Raw genomic sequence first — 16,444 nt, 5'->3', positions numbered from 1 at the left:
TATTACTGGACATCAAATCTACATTGATGTAAAAAGAAATTAGGCCGATAATTGTACCCAAGCCCATTATCTCCAGTGAGTGAGGGCACGTGGTACCCCGTGTGGTTCTACAGAAGGACTTTCATTGACCCTGATCAGTTCAATTGAGACAACATTGATTAAGCTCGTTCTATGTGCCATCCTAATCAGATGTCTACTTCTGTAACTGCTCTGATTTAAACTGTGACTTTCAAGGACTTGTACTCTGGTTTATAGTCTGAGCCCCAGGGGAAAAGCTGGAAAAGTTTGCAGCAACAGCAACGAAAAGGACTGCTACTTAGTGACCCCAGCAAGAGAGGCAAAACCGTAATGTGAAAAATGATAAAATAGAGACTACAGAACCATCTAACAGAGCACTTTGCATGTAATGGGTAGTCAATCAATATCAGTTTAATCAAGAAATTAGCCAATGACCCAAAAGATTCTCTCTTTACAGCCTTCTTGTAAGGACAGGGATTAGGCTGTTCTTATTGGCTTAGGTCCTAACTACCTCCCCGGAACTACTACCAAAGAGATTCTCAGGAAGATTTACAGTAGGCTAAGCCCTCTTCACTTAACCATGTACATCCACATTCAAGATCATCTGGCAGGGCCCAGCAGATCCAATGTCCACCCCCTGCTATCACCATTGTACTCCCTGGCCTGGTTCCTCACTGTCACTACATCCCATTTGTCACCAAGGGTGTGAGGTTAGGTGACAACACCAGAGTCCTCTTTCCAGGCACTCCAAGATGGTAAAGTGGATGAGAGAAATGGATTCATGGCTCACTAACTTCTCCAGAGGAAAAACTGAGGGTGGGAGACAGCGCAGAAGTAAACAGTGGTGTAGAAAGAGCACCTCCCTGAAGGAACCGATTATTAAATACACGACACATGGCTATTAGCTCTTAGATCCTAGATAAAAATATCTTCAGAACCATGCCAGACCCAATCACTGCCAAAGAAAGAAAGAGGAAAAAGACTGTGACCAGAACAGGTTTGAGCTACAGGGTCTCTTGGAGCCCCTCAGCCTCAGAAGCGAAGGCCAAGACATGAACGGAGTTTACAGAGAGGGTGATGATTGCAAGCCCAGAAAAGACCAGAGGCAGGGAGCTCATTCCTAAAGTACAGGCCATCCTCATGTCTGGGGCCACCTCTAGAAGATATCATTGGGTTTAATGTCCAGCCATAGGGACTGGTTAAATATATGATGGTGCAGCTACAAATTATTATAATATCTACATATACTGACATGAAAAGATCACCCATAAAATGAGTATAAAATAAAAATTCGAAGAGGCATAAACATAGCTTTATACCATTTGTGTAAAAAAAGGAATGAAAAGAACGCATAACTTTGTTTGCCTATATATGCATATATTTTCTCTAAAGGATATGTAAGAAACCAATAACATTGGCTGCCTATAGGAAAAGGAAGTGAGTGGCTGGAGGTCTGAGGTAGGAGGGAGAATTTTCACTTTCATGGTTTTAAATGTTTGAATGTGACTATTATTTATTCAAAACATAAAATAGTCTAAAATTATTTTTTGTGAATGAGAAAGGAAATTATCATTTATTGAAAGTGTATCGGGAGCTTTACACAGTGTCCAATTTACTTCTCTCAGTCCTAATAAATCCTACTTTTTATTTTTATATAATTTTTAAACTTACAAATATAATACTCAGTGCAGAAAATCTGAGAAACTCACATATAATACAAAAAACAAACAAAAAAACCAAACCCAGATGTAATCCCAATTACCCTCAGAATTAACTACCGTCAAAATTTGGTATAAAGCCTTTCAGCTATATAGTTGTATTCATAAAAATGGAACCAGAGTGTTCATACTGTTTTGTAACTTGTTTTTCTTACTTCCCACCATATCATGAACATTTTCCCATGTCAATGATTATTCATCTACAAGATAATTTTAAGTTTATTGCTTAATGATATTGTTTAATATTAAGGCATCAAATTATTTAATGAATTTTGGATTTAAAAATACTGTTTATGAACATTCTGTTATGAGGGTGGTGGATTAGACTCCTCTCTCTTTGCATTCTACACATCCAATCTGTCAGCAAATCCTATTGGCTCTACCCTCAAAACATTCCTCAAATATGACCATTTTTCTTCCGCTGTGACTACTCTGGCCTGACTCACCATCATCTATCACTCAGAAAGTAATAATAATGTTAACAATAACATCAAATACAGAAGAGACATTTGCTATGTGCTGTTACAAGTGTTTAATTCATTTAATCCTCGCAATGACCCCTCTGGTCAAAGTATTTCACATTTATTCATTTAATACTTAAAAAAAAAAAAAAACTATGAAGTAGGTACAATTATCCCCATTCTTCAGATGAGGAAACTGAGACACAGAGAGAATATGTAGTTTGCCTAAGGTCATGCAGCTAGTAGGTGGCATAGCTGGGATTTGAACCCAGGCAGTTTGGTTCCTGAGACTGGTCTTCATATGTAAGTTCTATCACCCCTCTAGATGACTGCACTGTCTCCTAACTGATTTCCATGCTTCTACCTTTATCTCCACAAGCTGTTCTCAAGGCAGCTATCAGAGTAGTCACTTTTAGTACATAAGTCAGATGATGTCATTCCACTGCTGAAAATCCTACAATATCTTTCCGTTTTATTTCAGTCTTTATGCTGATCTTCAAAGTTCAGTCTTCCATGACCTCCTTTACCTCTTCTCCTGTCACTCTCCTTTCCAGTCACACGAGCCTCTCTGCTATTCTTTAAACAGGCCGGGCATGCTCTTGCCTCGGATCCTTTGCATTTGTTGTTCCCTCTTCGCCTAGTTAGCCATGTCCCTCACTCCCTTATGAACTTCAACTCTTTGCTCAAATGTGAGGCCTTGTATTTAAAACATTAGCCCTCTGTCTCTGCTGTAGTACTCTTCAGACCCCTTTTCTGCTCCTCTGCTTCCTTTCATAATTCTTATCATTTGACATACTGTAAGTTTCATGTACTTATTTATTATCTATCTCCCTCTTCAATTGTAAGTTCCAGAGGGTAGGAATCTTTTTCTGTCTTCTGCTCTATCTCTAAGGCTTAGAACAGTTCCATTCAGCTGTTCCTATGCTCTGCCAGCTCATCTGGGCAGATGCTCAAACATGGGCAGCTTTGAGAGGCCTACTCTGATGGCCAGTTGCCCCTCGCCCCCACCTCTCTCTTCTTTAATTTTCAGGTCTTTCTGTCTTTTTTTATTTGTTCTGCAACTTGCTAGCAGTGTGAGTTTGAACAAGTTATTTATATTCATTGAGCTACAGCTTCCTCTTCTATATAATAGAGTATATTAATACCTAGCTCATGGGATTGTTGTGTGGATCGAATGAGATGTGTGCAGAGCAAACAGTAGGTACTCAGTCAGTGAGTGGTGGCTGATGATGATGATGATGATGATGATACCAGGCATAGAAATAAGATAGAAGGGGCTGTTTGACAGAAATGACCTTAGGGTCTTCTGGAGTCTCACAGCCCCAGGCCATAGACAGGCCACTTTGAGTTAAGGCTGAGGACACCAAGGGAGAAATGCCTGATGATGTCATCACCCTGATTCCCTGCCTTGGTCCCTCTGCTACCACACATATGCTCTGCACTGCTCTGCACTGCTCCATCTCACATCTTTTCCTCTCCACTCCATTTCCCTATGAAAGCAGCTGAAGATGCTGATGTTATGGCCCCTTTGAGTTCAGTCTAATTGCCAAGCTCATAAGTGCTCAGCACCGTGCTGGCAAATGAGGCAGTGGGGATACATAACATTTAAGCTCTGGTAATAGTAATAAGAAGACACGGCCAAGTGATAAATAAGCCAACTCAAGATGAAAAATAATGTTAGGGAGAATAATATGGAAGAATAAAGGAAAGACTGAGGTAGAGAGGAGAGGAGTGGAATAGGAAGGTGGGCTGGGGTGCAGGTCTCGGCTTGCTTCAGTGGGAGCCTGCAAGGACAGTGGAAAGAGCACAAGATAAGGAGTCAGGCCCAGGTTTGAACTCTGTCTCAGACACATCAGCTCTGTGACCTTGGAAAAGTTGCTGAAACTCAGTTTTCCCATCTAGAAAAAGGAGACTAACACAAGAATATACCTCCACCAAACCTCTCTGAGAATTAAGTTCTGTAAAGAGCCCAGCACTTTTCCAGGAACATGATAGGTGCTCAGCAAATGTTATTTTCTTCTGCCTGCTCTGAATTCTCATAGCCTCACAGCCAGGCCCTGAAGAGGTGCCCTGGACCTGCCCAAACTCTTAACTTCATCCTCATCTTGAGACAGAGAAAAGGACCAAGCCTCTGAGAAGCGAGGCAGATAGGAAGGCCAGGAGGCAGCCATCAGGATGACTCTTTACACCAGACAGAGCCACTGTTGCTCACCCATTCAAACAAACTGCAGTGAGCACTTAACAGTACACCAGGCCCTTGGGACACGAAGACGAATAAAATGTGGAGTCTGCCTTAAAGGAGCCAGGTTGAGACGGAGAGACAGACACATAACCATAAGAGCTATGGAAGGAGTAAGGTCTTCACTTAAGGTATCTATTAATCCTGATTTCAAAGAATCTGCTTTATTGTCCCCACCACCTAATTTGATCTGGAGTTTTAAAAAAAAAAAAGGCCCTACAGGTTCATCAGAGGTCTGAGCAAAGTGCTGCAAAAGTGAAGAGCTGAGTAATGAATTCCGCTGGGAGAGTCAGGAGGCAGCATTCGAACAGGGTAACAGGATGAAAGCTAAAATTTATTAATGTTTACTGCCCACTAACATGTCAGGCACCAAGTGCTGAAGTGCTGTACACATATTAACTCATTCAACCTCCCAACAGCCTTATGAGGGAAAGACTGTTTATATTTTACAAAGACAAGGTCACATAGTTTGAAAGTGGCAGAGCCAGGATTTGGAGCCAGAGAAGCTTATTCGAGATCCCATTTATAATGTCTATGCCATATTGCCTCTGTGAATCTTGAAGAATAAATACCGTGGCCATTCTGAGACCCAAGGCCAGTTTACCCCACTGCAACTACACCCAGACCAATAGAGATTGGCTCATCTATTTATGCCATGTTCATTAGCACTTTCTCTATGTAAGGCTTAAAACTGGGGTTGTGTAGGGAGCAGCACATAGTCCCTCTCTCTACGCTTGAGCTCTGTTTTGCTGTAATTTCCCTTGGCTCCAGAGCCTAGAGAGTGAGATATTTAGAGTTGGGACAGTCAACTAGGATTCTTTTCTACCGCTGCTGCTGGTAGGCAGGAATGGTGAACCTGAGAGGTTTAAGACATAAAAGAGGGCCGAAGGTTTGGAGATTCAAAGGATCTTCTAAAGCAAGGGGTTTTGTTTGTTTGTTTGTTTGTTTTTCTTTTTCCCTTCTCTCTCCATTTCGAGAGTGGAACAATTCTCCAAATGCAATCTAACACTGAACAGATAAAGTGGAAAGGCTATGATATAAGTTGGATTGGGGGTTTTAGCATCCTACTCATTCGACATTTTCTGTGTCCTTTCCCATCTTCTCAGGTGACTCCTGAAGCCTCTCTATGAAATGCAGTTTGAAACCCCTGTCCTAGATAAGAGCACTGGCAAAAAGCTTGATGCTACTTGAAGCTTGTTTGACTTTAGGCAAGCTACTTATTCTTTCAGTTTCTCCCTCAGAGGGATGTTGTGAGGAATAAATGGGTTAATACATATAAAGCACTTAAAACAGTACTTGACATACAGTGGTTATTCAATAAATGTTAGTTTTATTATCATCGACATTATTATCATCTTCAGAGGTACTTCATTATAGATCTCATACCGCAAAAGGTCAAATAACTACTAAAAACCTTCTCCCATGTCTAGCCAGGCTCAAAACCTGGTTTGCCAGATTATGGGAAATTCGATACTATACTTAAATGCGCGTGCATGCGTATGCACACACACGTGCGCACACATACACACACACACACACACACAGAGGCCTATCTCTGTCACATCACAGTCTATTTCAGCAGAGTGTAGGTGGTGGTTCTGTTCCATGAAGTCATTCAGAGATCTAGGCTCATTCACCTAGGTTCCACTATTGCCTAGGAGTTCAGAGTTCTTCACTAATTTTTTACATCTAGCCTAGAGGGAAGGGATGAGAGGAAGCTTAGAGGATAATGCCGAATAACGGTCACACTTGCAAAAAACTTACATCACTTCTGTCCACATTCTGTTGGTCAGAACTTAAGTCACATGGCCCAACTACAAAGCGCAATCCAGTTATGTGCCTTGGAAAAAGGTGAGACTGTGAAGAACACTGGGCCAGTCTTTGCCACATCTTGCAACATTTTTTTATACAGAAGTCAGATATTAATAAAAACTTTTTATTATTGAATATATTGAACAAGACTAGAAAGATTAGTGTAACAAAGCCCCATGACATATTGCTCAGCTTAAACAGTTTTCATCTCATGGTCAATTCTGTTTCATCTATACTTCTACCCAATTCTTCCTTCCTCCCATATTCCTTTAAAGCAAATCCAAGATATTGCATCATTAAATCCATAATTATTTCAGCACAGTACATTTTCAAGCACTTACTGTGTGCCAGTCACTGTGTCTGCACTAGAAATACAATGATGAATAAAATATAATTTTTGTTTTTAAGAAGCTACAGCTGAGTGAGGAGCTTATCAACTAAAGCTTTTTGAGATAAGCTTGACTAAATCACAGTGAGAAGAGAAAACAGAATTCTTATTTGGAATGCTATATCCTCCGGCATGGGCTCAAAAAAACCCCTCAAAACAAACAAACAAACAAACAAACAAAAAACAAAAACAAAAAAACAAAAAAAACCTCACCATTGAAACAGCCAAAGTGACCACGATAGTTGATATCTTATTTTCCCCTGACCTCCCTACCTCAGCAGTGGATTTCCATAAGCATCTTTACTCTTTCTTGAGAAGCTGCTCCCCTGAGAGTCGTTTTAGCTTAGGAGCTCTGTGTATCACAGGGCATGAGCTCACCTGTCAGTAGAGGAGTCTGATAATGGAATGACTGCTGACAGAGGCCTTTTCTGGTCCAATCAGCTCCTGGGGCTTCCACTAAGCAATGACCTCGGGCTTTAACTCTGTCTTTTCTTAGAGGTGGGAAGGATAAGTGGCCTCCAGGGGTTACGAGGCAGACCTTAATCAAAAAGAAACAGTGCTGACAGCTCCGCTGGCTCCAAGCTCTCTCTAATCAGAGCTCAGGACACCTTAATGGGTCACTAACCTTGCCTCAGATGTCCTGCCACATATCACCACCTGCACACCAGTCATTCAGCATGCCAGACAAAGCCAGGAATAAAATACCATCCGTATCTTCAAACTCCTTCAGCTTTCCCCTCCTTGCAGAAGCCTGGAGTTATGAAATTCAAATGCAAGTGGGCTTGGAAATTAGACAAACCACCATTAGGTATAACACACATGAAATATCAAGCTTCATATTGAAACTATATGTATATATATATATATTTCCAACATCAATTTCAGGCATAGAATACTCACCTGAACAGGGAGGTGATCTGAAGCACATCAGGGAAATTGTTTCTGCTCAGAGGTGTATCTTGTGAAGCACAGAAGTCAAATAGAATCACATCTAGAGTTCCTCCTGCATTTAGGGGTTGGGTGATAGCTTAAGTAGCCATTTATTATAATCTAGCATCTCTGTGTGAGCAAAGCAGGCTGAGTTGAGAATGGATACTTCTAAAACTAAACTTCCTGTGAACACAGGCAAACAGAGGCTCAAAGAGAATGAGCCCGAGCAATATCTCCAGAGCACAGGGGCAGCCTGCTATCTCTCAACTCACAGAATCTTCACTTGTCTCGCCTGCTCATCTATTTCCTGTTATGACTATGGGTAGAGAATGAATGGAAAGGGCTATGGAATGCTAGTTCTAAAATTGTTAGAGAATTGGGTAAGGGAACAAGGTTGGTTGAAGAGCATGGATAATAAGTTCATTCTTAGAGTAAGCCTGGATGTTCAAACTTCAAATAAAATACCCTTAAAGATACATGAAGTATGGGTCACACAGTTTGGCTTGTCACTGGAGAAGGGCAAGATTGTACAGAGGCTAAAAGAATAGACTTAAAAGCCAGAGAGTCCTGGATGCAAGTCTTGGTTCTACTCAACCACCTATCACACATTTGCCTTGCCAGTGATTTAAGTCTGAGTTTGCCAAGCACCGATAGGTTGCAGATGCACCAGAAAATGCTATTGGTTGTAAATTCTCTTATGATAAAATATTTAAAGCAATATTTTAAATAATTTTATAACAGTTGAAGTTACTTTTGAACACTATTTGTATGGTTCCCTGTGAGATTTCTTAAATATAGTCTTTGTCATTTTGTTGCATACTTTACACTTAGTACCCACTCTTCTCTGGGCCAGAGAGTATTCTGAGTTGCCTATATCACGTATACCTCTCCTAATCCTCCACTGAATCATCTCAAATTATTAATATAGATGTGTTGAGTTTCTCACAAAGCCCCGTATAGGTGCCCTAAATACCCTCAAATTTATCCTGGGATGCCAAACAAATATTAGAATTTTCTGTGTGCAATCACGTGGGAAAGATTGGAAAGCACTAATTTAATCTCTGAATAAGTTTCCTCATATGAAAAATGGGAATAATAATAGTACATATCGCATAGTATATTATGAGGATGAAATGTGTTAAAATATATCAAGCACTTAGAATTGTATTTAGAACATAGTAAATGAATAACAAATGCTGGTTATTATTTTTCCTCATCTCTAAGATTGGGATAATAATAACTACCCTCATATGGCTGATGTGTAGAAGCATGTTTAGGGCTTAGTACAACATCTGGCATACAGTAGGAGGTCAGTAAATGCAAACCAGTATTACTAATGTTCTAATTATTCAAAAGTACATACTTTTTTATGTTAGATTGTAAGTTTTTAGTGCAGTTCACATGTGCACAACTTTCCAGTTAGATTGTGAGTTCTTTAAACTAATTTAATTCTCTTCAGGACTAATTACAGTTCTAGAACTATAGAAGCTGTCCAAAATATAATTGTAAGTATTATGTCTACTAAATTTCTCAAAATAACTTTCAACTCTTTCCATTTTAAAGATAAGAAAACTGAGGCCTAGACAGATTTTATGTGGCTTGCCTATGACATCAGCAGGTTAGTTTCAGAGCTGGAAGTAGAACTTAGGTCTATTGACTCCAAGTGGTGTTCTTTTTACCAGATCATATTACTATATTGGGCTGCTGCATACAGTTAGACAGAGGAGTGCAATTCATATTTTAGACATTATAGATTTGCATATTTATGAAGTAATTTTTATGGCAGATGGTAAGAGTCTTGTTATAAATATATGAATATTACAATAATTGTCTAAAGGAGCACCTTTATCCAGTTTGCACAAAGGCACCACATAGAGTAATACAGGCCTTAATATACTACTATTTCTAACCAAATTTTTCTGATGATTCAAATGGTATTCAAGATGTTGAGCCCCTTTAGACTGTCAATTTGAATCTAAAAGATAGGACTACTTATAGTAGGAGGTTTTTTGGGTTTTTTTTTCTGTAAAAGGCAAGATAGTAAATATTTTAGGTCTTGTGGGCCTTAGTCAGTCTGCCCAATCTACTCAACTTTGCTGTTGTAGCCTGAAAGCAGCCATAGACTCTATGTAAATGAATGGATGTGGCTGTGTTCCCATAGAACTCACTCAGGAAAAAAAAAAAAAAAGGTGGTGGGTAATAGCTTGCCAATTACTGACTTACAGAATTACGGTTATTTGAACTATCAATAAGAATTTCTTGAAAGAGCATTACGTCACTTAGATTGAACCTGTTGATACTCAATAGGTAAGAAGCCAAAACTTGAAAACAGAACTGATTTCAAATCCCTTGTTCTTTAATTTTAACACACATCAAATGTTCTCATTCTTGGTTTGGTAACCTACTACTATAAAGTGATCAATTGTGAGGTATGTTTACAAACAATCTCCAATGTTTATGGATATTACTTAAAGAAACAGATCCGAAGGGACTCACATTTGTTTTGATTTCTTGAATGGGAAAGAAGAAGTTAGATCTAGTCCAGAGGGTGATATCACCCCCACTCTTGATCTCTAAGGAAACTGACTCCTCAGTTCTCTTGGCTTTTGTTTCTACAAACTCCTCTTCCCTTAGTTTAGATGAAAACAAACTTTACCAGGAAACAAAGGTGAGAAATAAAAGAAGCAAGAGTTACCAAATTTAAACAGGTAGGTTTACAAAGCCTGTCACATTAGGTAAGAAATGAAGTTTATTGATTGAAAAATGGAGATCTATAAAAAGACCTAGTCACCTAGTCTACCAAACAGGCCCTTGTTCCTCTTGCTGCCAGATCAAGCTGTCCAGGCTTCTAATCCAGTTAGCTTCAGGTTGGCACCACTCATGACGTTGTTGAAATCTCAGTCTCTACAACATGACCATAAATCCATGATCTTTTTTAGAAATTTAGGGCTAGAAGGGAACTTGAGGTTATCTAACCTGTTACATGCTTAAGGTTCCCTTTGGCATCCAATTTTGCTTGGATTTCCCTGCAAGGACAGAAAGCTGTCACCTATATTAGCTTGTGTCATTATCAACAATTAGGAAGTTCTTTCATATGTTGAGTTAAACTTACTCTCATTGTTGCTACTTCTGCACACCACAGTCACATAAAACAACCCAACTGCTTTTTCACATAGCAGCCTCACCAATATCTGAAGATGCTATCATGGAGTACCAAGCACAGTATTCAAGGTAAGGTTCAAGAGTCCAATATCTTCCCTATCTGAAGACTTCTGTTTTTTATGGGGTAGGATAGAGTGGGAGGGGGAGTCACAGCACATTACTGGCAATACTAAGTTTATGAGCAACTAAATTCTTTAAGTATTTAGTTCCATCTCCCACAGTCTGAACTGAGGCACGCTTGGCTTTCTGGATCTAAGAATAAATGACATTTGTAAGCTGTACAGTATGTTAAGTACTCCAGTATTCATTATCTAATGCAGTGATTTTCAGCCCTGAGTATATGTTAGATTTACTACGGATCCAGATCCTCTCAAACAATATAATTTACTATTATCTCAGCTTTTGGTCACTAAAAAATATAATAACAATGTAATAAGAATAGTGACAATGCTTCACATTAGTTGAGCTTTGTGACAGGCACTGGGCTAAGAGATTTTTATATGTTAACTTTTTTAACCCTCACAAAAACCTTGTGCAGTAGTTACTATTATCATTTTCATTAAATTGATGGGCAAATGAAGGTATAGAATGATTGTTATTTGCTCAAGGTCACAGTGTCAATAGGAAGAGGACCCAGGATTTGGCAAGAGAACTCATACTTTTAGCTATATTATATTGTTCCCATCGATGTCCTTTTTCAAAGCATTAATAAACTATGTGTATAAGTAGGATAGTGCTTTATGGCAAACCAGCAGAGACTTGAGTTAATGAAAACTTTTGAATAAATACAGCTAATCTTAATTCAACTACCTATGCTCATGCAGTCTCAGTTATTCTCTCTTGTCCACAATAACGTCATTAATGCCATGCTGAAATCCTAGAGGCAAAATTCATAGACACCGTATTCCTTGAAGTGGTTAAAAGCAAGGTAATCTGCATCCTGGCTCTACCATTCTAACTTTATCATCATGGGCAAATTATTTAATACTTATGGCTTCAGTTTTCTATTCAATAAAATGAAGGTAATAATAGTATTTACCTTATGATTATGATTATACAGTAACTCAGGTAAAGTGTTTAGACAAACTCTAGGTACATAGAAAATGCTTAATAAATATTAGCCATTATTATAATTCTCATATGGAGAACAAGAAATGGTCTGGTATGTCTGCTTCTTACATAGTTAATCACTGTTAATTTTTTAATAATCTAATCTAAAATCTCATTTATGACTAGTCAAACTTATCAATCTATATGTTGGTAATCTATCTTCTCATTTTTAAAAAAGTAAATATCTGCTCATATTCAACCATTCAGCATCTTCAAGTCCACTATACTTTTTTAAATACCACCAAGAGGCCTGACACTGTTCTGTATACTGAGACCCAGAGACCTGAAGCATACTCTAATGTCCTGATATTTGGGTGCAATGGGTATAACAGTAGTAACTCCCTAAGCAGGGGGCACCTCACCTTGTGGCCTGTTGACATCACCAGTCTGTGAGCCTGAGTGTAGGAAATCAAGATTGGTGGTCAGGGCAGTTGAAACAGAACTACTTTGGATTGTCAAGGTCAAGTCTGAGAGGGGCCCAGGGTATGAACTACCATGGCACTGCTGTCCTTTAGCATACTAAGTTACTTCTGAGCCTAGGATGAGAGCCAGCCAAGCAGACATTTCCAAAAAATTGGGACATGAACTTGAAAGCATTGTGCAGCTGTTATCCATCTTACCAATCTTTTCCATGGACAGAATCTTGAAGTTAGAAAAGAACCTTCTAGATCTAGTCCAGAGGCTGTAAACTAAGGGACCATGGACCAAAAGTAGCCACAGATGTCTTCTTTGTCCTCCTTAGTGTTTTACATATTTTTGAATTAGCTAATTTAAAAAATCTGACAATTTGTCATAAAAATAGATCTTACTTATCTTGAAAAAGAAAACAAAGATTTGGCCATATTATGTCCTTAGAACAATAATCAGCTCAGTAGTAACTATCCACTTGAGACACATGGAATCCATCCAGACAATAACATTTGTGAACCCTGATTAAATCTAACCAATTCATTCCATAGATGAAGAAAATGGAGCTCTGAAAAATGATTTGACCTGTCTACATTTAATGGCAGTCAAAATTAGAAGGCCAGGTGTTCTGAATCCCAGTTCAGTGATCTTCAGTGTGTGCTGTTGATCTTTGCCCTAGAGAATCTGAGATACAGAGACATCACCTGCTTAGAGGAACTGTGTGAGACAAAACTGAGAACTGGGCTTGCTTTTGCACTCACTACCCTCCATTGCCTTTGTTGGGCCAGAAATTCCCAGGGAATGCAATCTACTAGGGAAGTTAGAACTAGCCAGAAACTCAGTCCCAGTACTCCTCAGGCTGCTGACCACACCCACAGTCTAAACTATCTGCACATTCCCAGCCTCCACAGATGCTCTCATACCCAGCTGGGTAATGAATAAGCATGCTGCTTTTTCCTTTGTCAATGGCCTTTTCTCTACCCACACAGGCAGTTAGGGAACAATAGCCTCTATGGGACATTGACTGGGAGGGGAGGTTATAGAGAACAGTTACAGATGACAGGAGGTCAGTAAGATCTCAGAATTCCCTTCCTGGCTTTCTTCTCAAAACATCAAATGACTATGGCTATGGCCTTCAATACATTGCTTTTAAAAAAGTGTAGACTTTGTCCAGATTGACATAGTTTTATACAAAAAATGCCCTAGCTATGTTCCCCTTAAGTGTAGTTGACACTGATTTGTGAAAATCTTTGAAATCTTTAGCCTAAATCGCTATGAATACATAGTATCTTAGCTTCATTATACCTCAGATCCAGGAATATCTTATCTAAAACTGTCCAAAGGGATATTTAGTTCCCTTTCTATGCCAATGACGAAACTAGTCTGTGCAAGTAATTATGATAGGAATTGCATGAGGAATGGAATACTATTCACGAGATCATCCTCTGTTAAGGTAGTAGGAATACAAAATCAAGATTATCTTATTTAAGGCTAAAGAGAGCAGAAAGCACATAACAACTGAACTGGATTGGAGATGGCAAGGCTGAGTGGGTACTGAGTCAGAGATTTTGACTTGTATAAAAAAACAAAAGGCAAGTGCTCAAACATTTTTAATGTCAATGACAGTTAAAGCCAAAAAACTTGCCAAGGTCTGCCTCTGACCTGCCAAGAATCCTGGAGCTTCTCCATGTTCCCACGAGGAAGACTGCTGCCAGGAACCAGTAAATATAGAGGCAAATTCTCCTTTGAGCTTCCCTCTGGGCAATGCATTTAAAAAAACCCCTAGAGCCTGCATCTGGCATAAATTAGGGTGGTAAAGCCAAGTTTCAAAATTAATCAAACCCCAAAACACACATCTATTTTGTTACAGGTGTACCAATCCTGGCTATTGCATGGCCTTCTGGGAGAACAAATGAAATATCAAGCAGTTAGCTACAGTCAAAGAGGACCGGTTTGTTTCCCCCTGAGTAAGGGTACAGGAGATTGAAGCATCATTTAGACTCCAGTACTTTTCCCTCTTCCTGAATATGCAGTGATTATATTTTCTCAGGACTAAATGATGATAACAATAATCACTCTACGAGATAAATTTTTAAATGTGCTTTTTCTCGTTTAACCCTCCACTCTATCAGAAGCTGAGTCTGTTCATGTTCTCAACCTTCTTAAGAGGGAACCCAGGAAAGAGGCGAGGCTCTGTATCACAGAAAAAAAAACAGAGAGGGAAGCAACTAGTCTCTTATTCATCTAGAACACAAAGAAATCCTGGACAGGGCTCAGACAGGCATGAACTCTATAAGTGCCACCTCAGCACTGAATCAGACTTGAGTGGTAGGACCAGGAAAGCCTTAGTAAGACCTTTTGTAACTGCTCTGTCATTAATACACAGGATTCTGCTACCCACATTCAATGAGCTCAGGCTAATAATTTGGTTTTATGTAATGCTCTTTTAGAAATGACCTTTGTAACAAGGAAAAGACCCAAATCTTCCTAATCTAGCACTGGTCACTCAATTCAAAACCATGCAGAGTTTTTAAGTTCCAGGTCCTCATCAAAAAAAGTACAACAGTGGTGAGAAAATGTCAGCCTTACCAACATGTATATGATGATTTGCAAAAAAAGTAGCTCAGAAAACCTTTTAAGTAAGATGTGGTCAGCAGTATTTATTAGCTCTCCACACCTGCAGGTTTATCAGTTTGGTTCATTCTTTATCTTCCTTCCTGCTTGACGCTACTGGCTCTTTTGCTATTAAAGCCAGAGTCTAAATGGAGGCTGTTATAGGACTAAGCTCCTCCTTCCCCTATAATGCTTTTTCATTTTAAGTCTCTGCCTCAGAGTTTCACTTCCTGTATGGTGATGTTTAAGTGCCTACTGCACAGATCTTCCAATGGATAACAACTACAAACGTTTGACAAAATACAAAAAACTTCTCGATGGTATTGGAGACTAAATAAAACAAGAAAAAAAAAACCAAAAAAAAAACAAAACAAAACAAAAAAAACAACCAAAAAACAAAAACCAGGTGAATTCTAGAGAAAGGTTGAAACTCAGAAGAAGGGAATGGCACAATGTGTTTCCCATTTTTATGGCTTTTAGACTGATAGAAAACTGCAGTCTTTCTGGTTGAAGCATCAGAGTAACCGCAAATGTTGGAAAGCAAAGGAGGAAATCTCAGAAGATAGCCAAAGAAAGAGAGCCCCAAATTCTGTGCATAAACTCTACCCACGTCTCTGGCTTTCTCTTGAAGCATGTATGGGACAGACTCCAACTAAAGATAAAATAGCTGAATTGAGATTTGAGCTGCTCCCCAAGACACAGTTTACAGTTTGAGTCCAGTGAAATTAAATGCCTGCTAACAAACAACAACAACAAAAAATCAGCACTCTTCAGAGAAATATGACAGAATCCACAAACATAAACATTTATAGCATTCAAGAAACAATCTAAAATTACTCAACATTTGAAGAACCAGAAAAAGTATTACTTTCTCTAGAGAAAAGACAAACGATGGAGCCTAACTCTGAGATGATTCAGATGCTGGATTTAGCAGATAAGGATTTTTAAAAAGTCATTATAACTATGTTCAATGAAGTAAAGAAAAACATACTTGCAATGAATAAAAACAAGAACTCTACAGAAAAATATAAAGCAGTTATTATCAGTAACCCACAGTTACCGATGTTCTGATGACAAGTGAGATGCGAATTAGAAAATGACTCATGTTCAAGAGTACCTCTGCTCGGTTGGAGATTTTTGTTTCAAATGACTTATTTCTACCAGAACTAAATTGAAAATTGCTTAGTGACACGAAAGGTAGTTTTAGCTCTTTGACAGAGTTGATTGGAAAGGGAGAAAGAATTTAGGGAAATTTGGTGGGGAGATTTTGCATACAGGTATTTTCATTTAGTGAGGATGTGAAGAATAGAGCTTTTCTCTCTGGGATTCCTAATATTCGACAACAGAGCTGTTACTGGTTCCCGCACAGATCAATTTTTTCTTTCAGAAGGTAGAACACACGCTATGAAATACTCCTGTCAGGCATCCAAAGGAGGCAGGGAGGCTACATAAAATAGAAAGTGTTTTCACATGGAGAAAAGTGATGTTCAGAGAGAGCACAGAGAGTGTCAGTTTTGTGTGCTGAAGTGATTCTAACTCAGAATCTCTAAAATGAAGTATTTGGAAGACCCATCTTGGGTCTCAC

This window comes from Pteropus medius, unplaced genomic scaffold, assembly GCF_902729225.1.
Source record: "Pteropus medius unplaced genomic scaffold, Ma_sr-lr_union100, whole genome shotgun sequence".
Taxonomy (NCBI): domain Eukaryota; kingdom Metazoa; phylum Chordata; class Mammalia; order Chiroptera; family Pteropodidae; genus Pteropus; species Pteropus medius.
This window is presented reverse-complemented; position numbering follows the sequence as displayed.